Source organism: Petaurus breviceps, unplaced genomic scaffold, assembly GCF_028583685.1.
Source record: "Petaurus breviceps papuanus isolate PSGF00001 unplaced genomic scaffold, PetGlider_PUasm1.0 90865, whole genome shotgun sequence".
NCBI lineage: Eukaryota > Metazoa > Chordata > Mammalia > Diprotodontia > Petauridae > Petaurus > Petaurus breviceps.
The window spans coordinates 8,301,267-8,318,429 of NW_027187367.1; the positions used below are offsets into that span (position 1 = coordinate 8,301,267).

The 17,163-nt window shown below is 41.2% G+C and overlaps 1 long non-coding RNA gene across 3 annotated transcripts in view; it reads right to left on the minus strand.

The window, feature by feature from the left end:
• The window catches only part of LOC138150095 (uncharacterized), a 32,760-nt gene that overhangs the window by 14,872 nt on the left and 725 nt on the right, over nt 1-17,163 (minus strand). For 2 of the 3 annotated variants that reach the window (XR_011165508.1, XR_011165510.1), the window contains exons 2-4: nt 4,731-4,781; nt 2,403-2,557; nt 564-735 (exon numbers count right to left, since the gene is read on the minus strand). This is a non-coding gene — a long non-coding RNA (uncharacterized lncRNA). Of the gene's footprint in view, nt 1-538; nt 736-2,402; nt 2,558-4,730; nt 4,782-17,163 lie in introns of all 3 variants that reach the window. The other variant, XR_011165509.1, reaches the window with a different exon arrangement.

Sequence of the window (17,163 nt, forward strand, 5' to 3'; positions counted from 1 at the left end):
CTCAGAAACTTAACATACCATGATCATATAGTTTACTGGGCACAGCAAAAATGGAAATAGGTCAAATGCTCTCCTCTGAATAATCCATCTCCAACAATCTCCCAAACCTTTCCCCAGTTTTCTCCCTCTAACCTGTAGATCTTAGAGTATAATCAAAAAGAATTCCCAAGTCACAAGCATCTAAAATTCTCATGGAAGAATAAAGACAAAGGAATGTGTCCAAGACCCTAGCTCCAGGTCACAGACTATATATCAAGGCAAAAAGTGTTAGAAAAATCAGTCTTCCCTTCCTTGCTTGTCAATTTGGGGTTTGTAAAAAGCTGCCAGTTGCAATATCCTTGCTCTTACTCCAGGATCACAGATTTAGAGCTAGACAGGACTTTAAAGGTCACCTAGTCTAACACCCTCATTTTACAGATAAGGAAACTGAGGTCCACCAGGTGAAGTGATTTTTCCAGATTCATTTAACAAGTAAGGTGGTGGAATGAGGATTTGGACCTATGTCCAGACCCCTAATTTAAGGTTCTGTTCACCTTACCATGCCAAGTCTCCTGCAGTCTCACCTCGGACAGTCTTGTCCCAAATCTCAGGTACAAGAGGGCAGCTGTAGCCAGCTCCAGCCCAGGCTGATCAGGTCTACTTCCCAAACGCCCAGCAATTTGAATTCAGAGGTGGCTCCCACTTAGCCATACCTGTAAGGCTTCAACAACAGTGCTGAGAGTCCAATCAACAACTCTAGAAGGAAATGGAAGGAAGGAGAAAGAGTGAATCCTGCATGCCAGGTTCCTGAGTGAGGCTCTCTTACCCATCACCAGAATGTGCTCCCAATTCAAGTAAAGTGAGGATGACAGGGGAAGGGTAGGAAATCAGTCACCTTTATGTGTCAGGACTATAGAATTCACTTTGTAGTCTTTCTTCTCGGACCATCATTTTTCTGGGCACAGAAGTCAGACAGATAAGAGGACAAGCTGTGGGTAGCAGTTACAGCCTGCTCATACCCAGTTATATCACTGCTACCCTGCTCCCTCCTAAGGCAAAGACTTACCATCTGTGATTCTCTTACCTGGTGGCTCTTAGTTCCCAAACTAGGAAATCTATAGTCAGGACCATGGACCCAGACCAATTAAGGCTCATGATAGGTACTTCTTTTCCTTATGGGTGGATACTCTTAGGAACTTATAAACTTCAAATAGTATCTCTACAGTTTTGTTAATATCTGGATTTAGTGCTAGAAGTGACCTCTAAGGCTATCTAATCCAACCCCTTCATTTTACAGACGGGGGAACTGAGATACTAGGACCTGAAGTGATTTGCCCAAGGTCATACAGGTCATATGAATATTTATTCATTTCTAGTACATTTATTTTTGTATATTTAGTTTTTTTTTAGTTTCCCCCAGTTACATGTAAAAACCATTTTTAACATTCATTTTTAAAACTTTTTGAGTTCCAAATTCTCTCCTTTCCTCCCTCCCCACCCCCACACTGAGAAGGCAAGTAGTTTGATATAGGTTATACATGTGTAATCATGCAAAACATATCCCTAATAGTCATGTTGTGAAAGACAACAAGAGATAAAAAAAACTCAAGAAAAATAAACTTAAAAGTATGCTTCACTCTATTCAGAAACCATCAGTTCTTTCTCTGGAGATGGATAGCATTTTTCATCATAAGTGTTTCAGAGTTGTCTTGGATTGTTATATTGCTGAGAATAGCTAAGTCATTCACAGATGATCATCTTACAATATTGCCACTGCTTTGTACACAGTACATTTCACTTTGCATCAGCTCATGCAAGTCTTTCCAGGCATTTCTAAGAGTATCCTGCTCATAATTTCTTAAAGTATTCCATCATAATTACATACTGCAACTTATTCAGCCATTCCCCAGTTGATGGGCATCCTTTCAATTTCTAATTCTTTGCCCTCAGAAATGAGCTGCTGCAGATATTTTTATAATCCATTTATTTTTTTAAATAAAAACTTTTATCATCATCTTTTGTTTTTACATTGCCAAAATTTCTTCCAGTGCCTCTCTCCCTACTCCTTGTCCTTATAACAAAGAATATTTTTTTTAGGAGCAGCCAGGTGGCTCAGCGAGTAAGAGCACCGGCTCCAGTGTCGGGATGACCTGGAGATCGAATCCCAGGCTCAGATACTCAGCACCACACCCAGAAATAACTGGCCATGTAACCTTGAGCAAGTTATTTAACCCCAATTGCTTAAGAAAATAAAAAGAATATATTTTTTTTTTTTAGAAAAAGGACAAGGAAAAAAAAAACAGCAAAACTGATACATCAAAAAAAAATTTGGAAAATATATGCCGTATTCTACACCCAGGGACCTCCACCACTTCTGCAAAGGGATGGGTTCTGAGAATCTTATCTCTTCTTTGGGACCATACCTGTTTTTTGTAATTCTGCAAATCTGGATGGTTTTGTGGTGGTTGTTTTTCCCATTTATACTGTAATAGTCATTTCACATACTGTTTTCTTGACTCTTTCAATGCTTCTTTGTATTCATCATATTCATCATTTCTTGCAGTATAGGAATATTCCACTACAATCACATACCACAAAATTGTTTTGTTATTCCCCAATTGATGGGCATCCACTGTTTCTAGGTCTTTGCTACCACAAATAGTGTTTCTATAAAATATGAGGGCTTTCTTCTTATCAGTGACCTCCTTGGGGTTCATGGTCTAGTGCACTCATATAATAGTTTATGTTATAGATATCTGTGTATGTTGTTCTGGGTTGGGCCTAACTCAGGCTATTTGTCTGGCAGTTTAAGTCATACTGAAACCAAGAAAAACAAGCAGGGAGGAAAAAGAAAGATATGCTCTAAGAAAGAGAACTCATTAGACAGAATGAAATGAGACACTCGCAGATATCATCCAACAGTTAACAAAAGGAATCTACTTGGCCATAAGAGGAGACTTAACCAAAATACGTATAAGGACAACCTGAATTGATCCAACTGAGCAATACTCCCCTGCCTCTCAGTTGCCCATGGTGGTCTGCCAGCCAAATATCAGAGAGTTCCTAGAGCTCTATTTTCTATTCAGGTGTCCAAGAAGTGATGTCAGAAACCTCAGTCTTTAGTTTTCTCTTCTTAAGTCTCAAGGATGGTTTGAATACCTTGTAAGGAAAAACTAGTCTAACTTGCAGGGGCATATGCCATATCCCTCTACTAAAATGTAAGCTCCCTGAGGGCAAGGTTAGTGGTTTGTTTTTTGTAAAATTTATATTTTTCTCCAGAGTCTAATACAAGGTAAGACAACACAAAGTGGGTGCTTAAATGATTTTTAAATTGAATTTTAAAATTTTAATTTTTTTTTTTTTTGCTTTTTGGAGGGGAGAGGGCAGGGCAATTGGGGTTAAGTGATTTGCCCAAGGTCACATGGCTAGTAAGTGTTAAGCATCTGAGACCTGATTTGAACTCAGGTCCTCCTGACTGCAGGACCAGTGCTCCATTCATTGAGCTGACAAGCTGCCCCAATTTTAATTTTAAAATTTAAATTAAAAAAATTTTTTTCCAATGAATTTGGATAGATCCCAGGAGTTGGATGGAGATAGGGGCCAGAACTAAGGTAAAGAATTGCCCATTCCCCTTTTCAACTTAGTTGTGCCTAGACCAATCGGATATACCATGGAGTAAGGAAGAAATGTCCCCAAACACATGCTCCCTCCTCCTCTACCCCCCCCATTATCTCCAGGGATCACCAGTAGAGACTAGACAAACAAGGAGATTTTTCTCTAGTTCCATCTCTATAGATCCTGCTTAATTTTGTGTTATTAAAGAAATGGTGAAGACCTAGATGTGGCAATAAAGGTACCTTAGTTGGGGGGCTGCTATTGTTACATACAGGTGTTCTTCACAGCCATGTCAAGGGGTCAAAGTGAGATCCTTATGGAACTTGAGGATTGAGTGAGAAGGGTGCAAACTAGGACCAATCTGCCCTGGGGGAGGAATTAGAAGGCTAAGTAGAGGGAGGAGGGGCTTGGCTTCAGGGGCCCAGTTGTGGGCAGGGCCTGGGATTTGGCAGGGCACTCTGTGTAGTGACCTAGAAATCTACACTGCCAGCAGCCCAAGGAAGCCCCACCTGGCACTGCCCAGTAGCTAAGGCAGTGTCATTAGGACATATCGAAATATGCCTGTCACTCTCCTATACACAGATACACACACAAAAAAAATGAGTCTCTGTTCCCTTCCCTGCAGCCTAGTGTCTCTTCCTGAACTATCCTCAGTACACCTGCCTGTCTAAAGGGAAACCAGGATGATGTAGAGTACAGAGCAATGTATTTATAGTTAGGGGACCTGGGTTTGATGCCCAGCTCTGCTCTCTACTAGTTGCTATCCTGAGAAAAATCAATTTCTCCTTTCTAAAGCCTCACTTTTCCCACATGTAAAAGGGGATTCATTTCACTTTCAGCTCCAATTCCTTTGATCCTAGGACTTCTGGATTCTCCTACCACCTGAGTGAGGATAGTGGCCCCAGATTTTATGTGAATCTCTGTGTTCCCATCCCATCCCACTCCCCCAAACCCCACTTACTTTTCTTGGACCTGAGATGAACAGCATATCAGAATCCATTCTATGGAGTAATCTCTAATCACTTCCTCCATTCCAGTCTAATACCCTCCAATTTACAGATTTGCAGTCAGAATAAGAAGTTTCCAGCAGCTAAAAATGCAAGATCATTGTCAGCCTAGTAATGATAATACCTTACCTTTTTATAGGGCTGTCTACTTTTCAAGCCATATATCTCGTCAGGGGTGTGCTAGTGAATGAAGAAAAAAATACAAATGACATACTTTTAAAGTTTAGTATATAATAGTACCACTTTCACAAGTTAGGGTGTATGGGTTATTCAGGGAGGACTAGCACCTCTGGTGAGGGCTTGATGAGTGCTTTCCAAGGCTCCTCATCTACTTTTGGTATCCACCACTCACCAAACTCTCACCTGTGGCTCCAAGAAGTTGTAGCATATACAGTGGCCACACTTCAGACACCATCTCAGCAGATGTCTAAGCCACATTGAGGGCAACCAATGAGGCTCAAACCCATTGGTGAGTTAGTGGGGTATCTACCCCAAGCGTGCAAAGATTTCCCCCAGTGGAACAGGAGAAAAAGAAAAATTTATCCCAAAGGCCATGGAAGCAGCTGAAGCAGGCCCTGTGGCGCATTAGAGCTTGGTTAGGCATCTAAGATGCCACGGTTGTCCCATTGCATCCTGGGCCATCACCAGTGATCTTTGACTTTTACCTTGCCAGTGGATTTCCATAACTCTGGAAGAGAGAGTGAGGCTGATGACTTATGCAGCTCTGCCTCACTTAAATCCAATTCACCCACAAGTCAAGACATCCCCTGTGATGTCTCTTTGAAAATGAAGGACAAACAAGTCTAGACAATCCACAAAACAATAAATCAAGTTCTGATCTGTAGTTTTGCTCATACTGAGGGGTAAATGTCTCATGATGAAAACTTAACAGTCACTCTCTAGGCAGGATTTGGTTGGAGCTGACTCAACACACTCTTCCAAGTCATCTGAGAGATGAAGAAACTGAGGCCCCAAAGCCTTGCTTAATACCTCAGGGCTAGTCAGTAGTACTAACTGGATTGCCATTCTATTGCCCTTCCTATCATACTCTGCTGTCTCTAGTAGCTAGGGTTCACCCAACATAATGAATTTAACAACTGAAAGGACTTTAAAAATCATGCAAAATCAAAGCTATTTTTCAAATGAGGTTCCAGAAGCTAATCAAAGCAGTGTCTTGCCTTAGGTCATATTAGTAATAAATGGCAGAGATAGGATTAGAACTCAGGTCCCCAGATTCTAAATTCAGCCCTCTTTTCCATTGCACTTAAGCTGCTCCCTGGTTTGATTGACAAGTTTTGGAAAAGGTCCAGGCTTGAAGGCAAGAAAGATGAGGTCCTCCTTTTCCCTTCTCTCCAAGCAAAAATATCTTTCTTCATCATTATCATAAAACATCCCCTACTTGTTGTCTTCTCCTACTTGCCTTAGAAATAGAAATTCTCTGACAGCAAGGGTTGTCTTGCTTTTTTATTTGTATCTCCAGTGGCTGGCATATAGTAAACGCTTAATAAGTGCCTCTGATTCATTCATTCATTCATTTCCCTGAATACCAAGTCTGTCCCAGTAATACCAAGGAATAGGAGAGAAGTTTCACAGCCCACATCTGGGAAAAAGACAGCCTGAACAGGACATAAAAACTTAGTCAGCAGGATGGGCATACAGAGAACCCCATGTTCCAACCCTCTGACACATCTGTACAATATTCAAAAAAACAAGAGATCATTTATTTATCTACTCATTCAACAAGCATTTACTCAGCTTTGACAAAGGGCCCAGTCCTATACTAGGTGCCAGGAAGAAGACAGACTCTAAGACTGAGTCTCTCTCTGTCTTCAAGAAGCTTATGATCCAGGTATGGAAATAAGCAATCAATTAACAAGCATTTTAAGTGTCCTTTGTGCCAGGGACTGTGCTAGGCCATGGGGAAGGGGAAATGTTTGACTGTTTGATATAAAGACAAAAAGATGGAACAGTCCCTGCCTTCAAGGAATTTACTTTCTATCATTAGAGACAAGTACACGTTCAGGGATAGGAAATGGACCTGAGATTTTGGTGAAATAAGAAACTTCTTCCACCAAGGCTGGCGTCTTCTCTTCAAGTTGGTATTTGGTCTTACAGAGTTGTTCTGGGGTCATAGCCAATCAATGTCAGAGGTGAACCCAGAACCCAACTCTTTTTATCTGCAAGGCTGACCCTCTACCTACTAGATAAACTGCCTTTATTACACAGATAAGCATATACAAAATAAATAAATACAAGGCAATTGGGGTAGGGAGAGAGGACTAGCAACTGGGGGGATCAGAGGTCTCATGGAGGAAACAGCAATTCCTCTTTCTTCCCTTTTCCTACTCCCAGAAGCCAAAGACTCAAACAAAGGTCCAATATAGACAAAAATATTCATAGCAGCTTTTTTTTTATGACCACAAAGAACTAGAAACAAAGTGGGTGCCTATCCACCAGAGGATGGCTGTAGAATATGAATGTAAGAACCTTGTCCAGTAAGAAATAATAGAAATACAGAGAAACATGGGAAGATCTGCATAAACCAATACTGAATGAAATAAGCAGAGCCAAGAGGGCACTATACGGAATGAGTATACCAATATACATTAAAAAAAAAAAATCACTAAACAGGAAGTTGAACTGAGTAATGTGAAAACCAGCAAAGATAATAAAACCTAACCTCCTCCCTCACTGCAGAGAGGCGGGAGACTACTATTTATGATGTACTTTGTCAGACAAGGTTTATGAAGCCAATGTTTTTGCTTAATTGTTCTTTCTCCCAAGGGAGGGTTCAATATCTGAATAGGCAGGGAGGTGGAAAATGATTGTGATATAGACCCAAAGGGCATCAATTAAAGATATTTTGTAAAAAGAAAAGAAAAGATACCAGCTGTAACAAACATGTCATGTAATGCTATTTTGGCATGGATAGGGTGGGAGAAGTGCTAGGGAGAAGCCAGGAACTTAATGAAGAGGATTGTACAGGAACCTAGAGTTATTTCAGGTTCCCCTCTCCTTTCCCTTCCCCAACCTCTCCCTGCTCAAGGTTCACAGATTAGTAGAATTCATAGGGTCATAGGATTTTAGAGGACAGCTATTCTAACCCTATCATTTTTCAGGTGACAAACATGAAGCCTAGAGATGTTGGCTTATTGAGCTATTTGAACTCAGGCTCTCAGCCCTAGGGTAAACAGGAATCATCCAGCCCATTAATACGCCATTCCCTCAGTTTTACAGTTGAGGAAATTCAGGTTCACAGGTCACACACAAATTAGAGGTAAAGTCTGGAATAGAATCCAGTCTCTTGACTTCTAACTCAGGGTTCTTTATACGACACCAAGCCATCACATCTCAGCTCAGAGCCTCTAAAAGTGATTCGATGGGTTCAGAACCCATCCATCTGTAAGATGGTCTCCAAGAGATAAACTGCTTGGTCACCAAGGAAAAATTCCAGGGGGAAGGGGAAAACCTGGCTACTGTACACACATCCCTCTTTCCAAATGCTCCCTTTTCAATGCCCAAATACCACTCTCCAGCCTCGCACTCTACTTCTCCTACTTTCCCCAGATCTTTTCTTTTCATTCATATTCATCTATTCCCTCCCCTGGTTATTTAATAAGGAATTCTGAATGCAAACTAGGCGCCTCTAAAGGTGCTATGGGGGATCCCCAGCAGAATGAGAGATATCCTTGCTATGTCCACAAAGGGTTTACAGTCTAGTAGGAGAAATAATAATAGTTTGTGTTTGTATAATTCTTGGGGACCTCTAAAATGCTTTATATACATACTCAACTTAACAACAAATACTCATTGAATTTATTTCATACACACACTGTGTTTTAGGTGCTGGGTCCACAAAACCAAACCAAACCAAAAAACCCCCAAACTTTCTCTGCCTTCAAGAAGTTTTCATTCTCCTGGAGGTACAGAAGTATGCAAGGATTGTACAGAAGTAAGTAAATGAAAAGTCATTACAGAGAGGAAGGTGAACACATGAATAATGGGTGGGTTGGATGTGGGATTGGGCAGAGTAACAAGGAAACACCTGGCAAAGGAGGAAGTTCTTGACTGAGGTGTGAATGAAGACAGGGAGTCTACAAAGCTGGCAGTAACTAATATTTATACACCACAAATGGCTTCTCTTCTCACCCCAGCCCTGGGAGTGCAAGTTATTATTCCCACTTCCACAGATGAGGTTAGAGAGATAAAGGGACTTGTCCATAGCGGTTAGGTGCTGGAGCTGGGACTCCAAGTATTCTAATTCCAACATCAATGTTTCCTATCCCCTGTCTCTAGCACCTTTTTGGTTTCAGCATCCTGCTACAAGGAAACATGCTGGAATCTTTCTTGGGTGATTAAGGATGTGATTTTTGCTGTTGTTCAGTGTTTTCAGTTGTGTCTGACTCTTTGTGACCCCATTTGGGGTTTTCTTGGCAGAGATACTGGAGTGGTTTGCCATTTCCTTCTCTGACTCATCTGAGAGATGAGGAAACTGAGACAGAGTGGGTTAAGTGACTTGCCCAGGGTCACACAGCTAGTAAGGATCTGATAGACAATCTTTTTTCCTTTTTTTTGTGTTGACCATGTGGTGAAACCTAGGGAACCTTTCACAGAGTAATTTTTTAAATTCATAATTGAAGGAAATGCTAAATTCAATTATAACCGAGGGAAAATAAAGATGTGGATTTTTTCTTCCTCTTATCCAACTTCATAGACTCCCTAAAATCTTTAAAAAAAAAAAAAGACTGCTCTAGACCATTATTTTTGGTATGTGAATGCTCTCTTTTGAGGAGACACAGGAGGTAGTTGAGTGGCAAGAGAACTAGATTAGGAATAAAGAAACCTGGATTCAAATCCCAGTTTACCTGCCTGTATGACCTTAGGCAAATCATTTCTAGGCCTCAGCTTCACATGAGGAAAATAAGTAAGACAGACTAAAGAATCTCTAAGGTCCCTTCCAGCTCTGAGATTCTTTGGCTCTAGAATAGTAAAAATTAGTCAATCACTAAATATTTATCAATCACCTACTCTGCGACAGGAGCTGAGGGAAGCATCAGAGATAGTTTTTATCTTTCTTTTTGGAGAGGGGAAAGCAGGACAACTGAGGTCAAGTGACTTGCCCAGGGTCACACGGCTAGTAAATGTTAAGTGTCTGAGGCTGGGTTTAAACTCAGATCCTCCTGACTGCAAGATCAATGGTATATTCTCTTTGCCACCTAACCGCCCCCTATAGCCTCTGCTTTCAAAGAGCTCACGGTTTAATAAAATAATCTAATAAGATAATAAGCAAACAATTATGCATACACTCTAATAATGGCAGAACCCACAGTTGCCCTGTTATTCACACTTTAAAAACAGTGTATGTTTATTAAATGTCCCTGACATCAGTTTCCTTTTCCTCACAGTCCAATGCAGTAGCCAAGAAAAGAAAAATGAAAAAGAAAAAAGTAGGGAAGAAGAGAAAGTAAAAAGGAGCCAAACAGAAAGAAATTAAAGAATCAATAAACACTGATTAAGTATCTACTACGTGTCTGGTATTGTGCTTAGTTCAGGGGTTATAAAAAGAGGCAAAAGGAAATCCCTCCCCTCAAAGAGCTTACAATCTAATGTAGAAGCCAACATGCAAATAAATATATACAAAGTAAGGTACATACAGGATAAATAGGAGAAAATTAATAGAGGGAAGGCACTAGAATGAAAAGGGCTTAGGGACCGTTTCCTGTAAAAATTTTAGTTGGGATTTAAAGGAAGTCAGGAAGGTCAGTAGCTGGAGTGGAGGAGGGAGGGCTTTCTAAGCATGGGGGACAGCGATAGAACATGTTCAGAGTCAGAGATGGAGTGTCTCGTTCATGGAATAACCAGAAGACCAATGTCACTAAAGATAAAGAAATAGGGAGGATAAAAGAGGACAGAAGAGAGAATGAACAAAAAAATAAAGAGGAAGAGAGGAGGAAAAGAAGGGAAAAGCAAGGGATAGAAGGAAAGAGAAAAAAAAGGTCTGGAGAAAAAGCAAAAGGGAGGAATGAATGAATAAGTATTTATTAAGTTCTATGTGCTAAGTTCTTGGGGATACAAATAGAAAAAGACAATCCCTGCTCACAGGGTCAGAGGGTTAGAATGAAGAAAGGAGGAAAATGGAGCTAGAGGAGGGAAAAGAAGGAAGTCCAGTTCATTGAGATTCCAGATAACTGACTGACTTAAGATCTGATTTTACCAACTGATGTGATTCCTCTATATGATATAGTTTCTAATATTTTGGAGGAATCAGAAAATGCCAGTTCATGCACACTTACAGACAGAAAAATGCACACACAAGCAGGCACACACATGTACCCGATTCAAAGGACATGAGGTTGTTACCCTGTCTGGTCAGTTTGCTATCCCTGATATGCTAGGTTGGAGGTCAGGAGTGGAGCTGGAAGACAAGTGAGCTGTGGCTGGTTCTGGGCAGGAACTAGGTTATCTATGAGAAGAGGAGGTGGAGGTATCTTCAGGGTAAGAAGGCCATTAGGCCAAAGGTGGAAAAAAGGAACTCACACCTTAGTAAGTTTAGGGATTGGCCTTGTGACTTTACTGACTACAGAGAACTTACAGGTGAGGAAATTCCCTCTACCACTGAAGGTGGCATCCTCTCTGAAATGTCTAGTCTTAAGATGCCTGGAGCACTGACTTAAATGACTTGTTCTGGGTCATGTTCATGTTCTGGGTCACACACACACACACACACACACACATATATACACATGTATACACATATATAAGCATTTTCCCCCAAAGTAAGACTTGAATACAGGCCTTCCTGGTCTCAAGGTCATTCTCTTAACCACTATTCCACAACTGACTCTATACTCTAGTAAGGTGTATGACCAGGGAAAGGTGTTTTGTTTGAAGATGTCATAAAGATGATGAGTGTAGCCATCGGAATAATGGCAGTGTGGATTTTTGTTCCCTGAGCAAGAAGTGAAAAGGGAGGGCATTGAGAGGTCCAGCTTTGGTGGTCAGATAGGATGTGAATCCAGGAAGAATTCACTACCTAAGCACTTAATTTCACTTTTAGATAGTTCTAATAGGAAATTTCTCCTGAAATCAATCCTAAATTTGCCTCTTTGTAACTTCTATGGATGGCTCCTGGGTCTTCCCAAAGTCTTGTCACTTCTACCTTTGAAACATCTCTCATCCATGTTCCCTTCTCTCTTCTGACATGCTGGTACAAAGCCTCTTCACCTCACAGCACACCTGGCCTACTGAAACAGTCTCCTGGTTGGTTGTCCTGCCTCACATCTATCCCCACTCCGGTTCATCCTCCACTCACCTACCAAAGCGATCTTCCTCAAATGCAGATCTAACCATGTCAACCTCTTATTCAGTAAACTCCAGTAACTCTATTATCTCTGGATTCAAATATAAAAATTCTCTGTTTGGCTTTTAAAGTTTTTCACAACCTGGTCTTTTATTACCCTTCTAATTTTCTTTACTCTCTGGTCTCTATGATCCAGAGACAGACTTTCCTCCTTACTTCTGCTTCCTCAATTCCCCGGCTTCCTTGAAGACTCAGCTGCTCAAATCCCACCTTTTATAAGAGGTCTTTCCTCATCTAGTCTCCTCCCCTCCCTCCCCAACCACCCCTTGTCTTTCCTTTGAGATTACTTCCAATTTACACTATACATATCTTGTATGTACAAATTTGTTTATATATTGTCTTCCCCATTAGAATGTGCTATGAGAAATGACAAGAAAAACCTGGAAAGACTTACATGAACTGATGCAGTGAAGTGAGCAGAACCAAGAAAACATACACAGTAACTGCAACGTTGTATGATAATGAACTATGAATGACTTAGCTACTCCCAGCAATATCCAAGATAATTTCAAAAGTCTCATGAGGAAAATTGCCATTCACATCCAAAGAAAGAACTGATGGGGTCTGAATTCAGATCAAAGTGTACTATTTTCACTTTATTTTTTGTGGGGGTTTTTTTGTCTGTTTCTTCTTTTACAACACAACTAATACGGAAATGTTTTACATGATTGCACATATATAACCTATATTAAATTGCTTACTGTCTTAGGAAGGAGAGAGGTGTAGGAGAGAGGGAAAAAATTTGAAATTCAAATTTTTTAAATGAATGCAAAAATGTATAATTAGAAAAACACAATTTTTATATGTAATTAGAAAAAATAAAGTACTATTAAGACTAAAAAAAGAAGAATGTAACCTCCTTAAAGGCAGAGACCTTGTTTTTGCTTTGGTTGGTATCCTCAGCACATAGCAGAGAGTAAATGCTTAATACTTATTGACAACTATCATGTACCCACTACACTGAATCTTCTCTTCTACAGGCTCATTTGCCACAATTCTTTTGGATGACATGGAGTGAAAAGTTCTTGACCATTCTATAGGCTCATTTGCCACAATTCTTTTGGATGACATGGAGTCAAAAGTTCTTAACCATTCTGGCTATCTTGTTCTAGAAATCAATGTCCTTCCTACAATGTGATAGCAGCTGGAATTAAAAGACATATTACAGATGAGGTTTGATCAAGGTAGAATGGAGAGAGACCAACATCTTCTTATTCCTGGAAGCCAGGCCTCTCTTAATGCAGCATGAGATGAATGGTTTTTTTTTTTTAAGTCACATTATTATGTTGAATATGCAAGTTACTAAAACGCCCATTTATCTTTTTCAGACTGTTCCCCCCACTACCACCTTGGTAAAGTCAATTTCTCAAACACACGTATAAGACTTTGCATTTATCCCTATTACCTTTCATCTTATTATATTCAGCTAACTGGATTTTTTGAAAGAGAGTAGAAAATTAAATTACCAAAATAAAAAATGAACAAGGTAAAATCACAATGAATAGAGCCAGAACCACTATATATGATTAAATCCCAACCAAAGTAAGCATCCCACTCCTTCTCCCTCTCCCCTCATCTGACAGAAAATTCTACATACTTTTGTTCATATGTGCCTACCAGCATTTCTCTTGCCCCAAAAGGACTCCTCTCTCTATCCAAGTTTGATAGATTTAACAAACTTTTGGTTAATTTGTGCTTACTGCTAAACATCCATGTGCTTGGAGTCAAGAAGTTCTGAGTTCAAAATCATCCTCAGATACTTAATAGTTATGTGAACCTGGGCAAGGCACTCAACCACTGTCAGTCTGTTTCTTCATCTATAAAATAGGGATAATAATAGCACCTACCTCCCAAAGATGTTGTTAAGGATAAAATGAAATATATGTAAAGCACTTTCTATAAATGCTAGCTATTGTTATTATGGACTAGGCACTATACATCCTTCAAGACCTACCTTGTCCATGAAGCCCACTCTAACTCACAAAAATAATCTTTCCCCTTCCTAAGAGTTGGAAGCATTTGATCAAATTTGGTACTAGGAGGCTAAGAGCTGGATGCAATTTAAGGGATCTTCAAAAGATCCAAGTTTTACAGAACAAATCTTTATTAAGGGTATTTGTTCTGTGAAGTTTGGACTGGGTCAAAGGACTGTACTTGAGGACCTAGAGGGTCACAAGTGGCCTGGAGGTCACAGGATCCCCACTCCCATATCTAGTCCAAACTTCTCATTTTACAGATTGGCAAATTAAGTCCCAAAGAGAGGGGGAAATGATTGCCTCAAGTATACACAGCAAATACACTAGCAGAGTTGGGATTAAAATTCAGATTATGGAATCATAGATGTGGACATGGAATAAACTTAGAGATCACTCAGTTCAACCCTGCCATTTTATAGATGAGAAAATGGAAGCCCAGAAAGGTAAATTAAATGCCCAAGGTGATACAGGAAAGTTGTCTTCAGACTCCAAATTAGTCGCTTCCTACTTCAGCACCAACATTTTTTTTATGCAATATTTTACGAAATCTCCCTTTCTGCTTCCTAATTTTTTTTTTAATCATGGTATGTTTTGGATTGATTATAGGGATCCTGAGGGCTAGGTATCTCCTTATACTCTGCTAAAATACCTGGTACAGGGCTTGGTACATAGTAAAGTAGTCAGTATTGGGTGAAGAACTGAATGAATTCAGGACAAGTAGGACACAGGAAATCTGGGAAGGAGGGATGGGAAAATTATCTGAAGTTAATGTACACTGGATTCTTCTGACTCCCAGAATATCAGAGCTGAAATAGACCTAGAGATAATCTAGTAGCCCCATTCTCTCCTTTTAACAGAAAGGGAAACCGGGACACAAAGAAGGGAAGACACTCATTTCTCTAAGGTTACTTATTGAGTTCATGGCAGAACCAGGAGGACCCAGTTTCCTGGCATACCACATCAGGTTGCCTGTTTTGCAGAGGTGCCCCTCCCCCTTTCCAGGCCACACAGGAAGCCAGGAAGATGCATACTTCCAGCAGTTAAAACACTTTTAAGGGGGAAGGGGGTGTAGAGGAAACCTAAAATAGCCTTAGGTCAGACAAGCTCTCTTCACCCCCACCCCAGCCTCAGACACTCTCCAGCAGAAACTGGAGAAACTAACCACATTCTTCAAGGACAGATGAATCCTTAGGATACAACAAAATGGCTCCCAATTCAGGACTTTTGGGAATGTAACATTGCTGCTCTAGTCAATGACTGGGGAGGAGGAGGGGGAGAAGAGGAGGGCAGGGAAGGGAAGGGAAAAGAAAGAGGAAGCTCCAGCAGTTTCTATTAAAAGCGCCTAGAGGGTCATATACAATCAACTCTCCATTCCCCGCCCCCCACTCTCTGAAAGACTGGGTCTAGTGATGAAGGGGCTGCTACTCCCCACCACCCCCCTCTCCCCCCAGCCTTTTTTTTTTTTTTTTTGGTGATTTCGACTCTGCCTTCCCAGCCTTCAAAGCTGCCCTTTGGTGTTCAATGTGACCTGATTTCACCTGTGTAAAAATGCTTTCTTTTTTCTTTCCCCGAAGGAAGGGATTCAGTTTTTTTAAAAATCCATTGATATGTGATTTGGGCTGCCACCCTCCCCACCCCCCAGGAACGGTCCAGGTCCCATGCTCGGCTCTTAACCTCATTTCTCCCTAGCCCTTCTCCACTTGAGAATAGTTCTCTGGTGTCTCCTCTCCCAGATCTCCCGGCACTGAACCTCGGAGAAATGATCCAGACCTTCTTTTCCCCTTGTAGGATGACGGTCCCTAACTCAATCTCCTCCTCCTAATAAAGCTCATCTCCTTAGAACCCAAAGTTACAGCCAACTGCACAGTGCCTCCCCTCCCCCAGCTTGAAAAAAACATTTAAAAAACTTCCAGATCAAGGTAGGGGAAAGAAAGATGGAAGTCTCCCACGCCAGGACTGGGTCCCTCACTATCACTCTTGGTTTAAAGATTTGAGTTTTTCTTCCTTGGAACTTTTTTTTTCTCGAAGGGAAAGGGCCAGGGAATGAATGACACGGGAAGGAAGAAATAAAGAAAAGAAACAGATGAGTCACAGTTGAGTGTGTCACTGAGTCCCGCATTGCTATACCCCTCATCACAGGAGGTAGTGAGGACTCCTTCAGGAATTCAGGGGCCCGAAGGTCTGGGAGGAGTGAAAGCCGCCATCTCTCCCTTCCAGGTCTGTCCCTTTCGCTGCCAGCGACTTTCTACTTCTTCCTCCTTCTTTCCATCCTCAAAGTGTTTCCGCCTCCCGTTTTTATGGGGTTGGGGGGTAGGGGTGGATACAGAAGGATGTCAGGCACAAGGAACCCCAGAAAAACTGAAACAATGACCAGGTCACCTGCCCAACGGACATTCCCTGGTTTACATTTTAGGCAAACAGTCTAATTGTTCGCCTAACAATTTACAAGACATTAGTGTCCATTAATAAATTACAGTTTGATTTCACACACGTTTTAATTCAAACCGTCTCGAATTTCACCAGTCAGCCAAACTTTGGTCAACCCTTTCACAAGTAGACGAGGAATAAAGCCCTTAGACAACCTAACTTAGTTTAGGGAAGTGGAGTACTTTATAAGGAGATAAACCATAAATTGGCTAATTGTTTTTTTTTTCTTATTGGGGCCATGCTAACAGGTGTTTCAGTGTTTAGCTAACACTCTGCAGGCACCTACTGGGGGGGGGGAGCTAGCGGCCTAAGCACGCTGGTACATACCTGTACATCCCCCCACCCACATACTTAGGATCGTCCCACCCAAACCGTTCCACCTCCACAGCAGAATTTGAAGTTTGTTTTGTTTTTTCTTAGAATAAAGCTGGAAGAGACCCTAGAGATGGTTTAGTCTAAGTCCCTCTTTTCACGCATGAGGAAACTGGGTCCCACAGAGGTTAACACTGACTTCCTCTAAGTCCTAGAGCCGATAAAAGGCAGAGAAGACCTCCTGGCTGCAAGCCTGGCGCCCTTTTCACTTCACCACCCCGGCCTCTCCAGCTCACAACTGCCCCTAACAAACAAGAAAAGAGACCCCTAGTTTCACCAAGGGAAACTGGGAGGGGGAGGGGAAAAGGGGAGGGGAAAAGGAAAGAGACTATCCAATCGGGCATGTGCGTCCCTCCCCAAGAACCACAACCCCAGGGCTTCTTCGAACAGTGCGTAGTAACGCACTTCCACCTCCAGACCCCACACT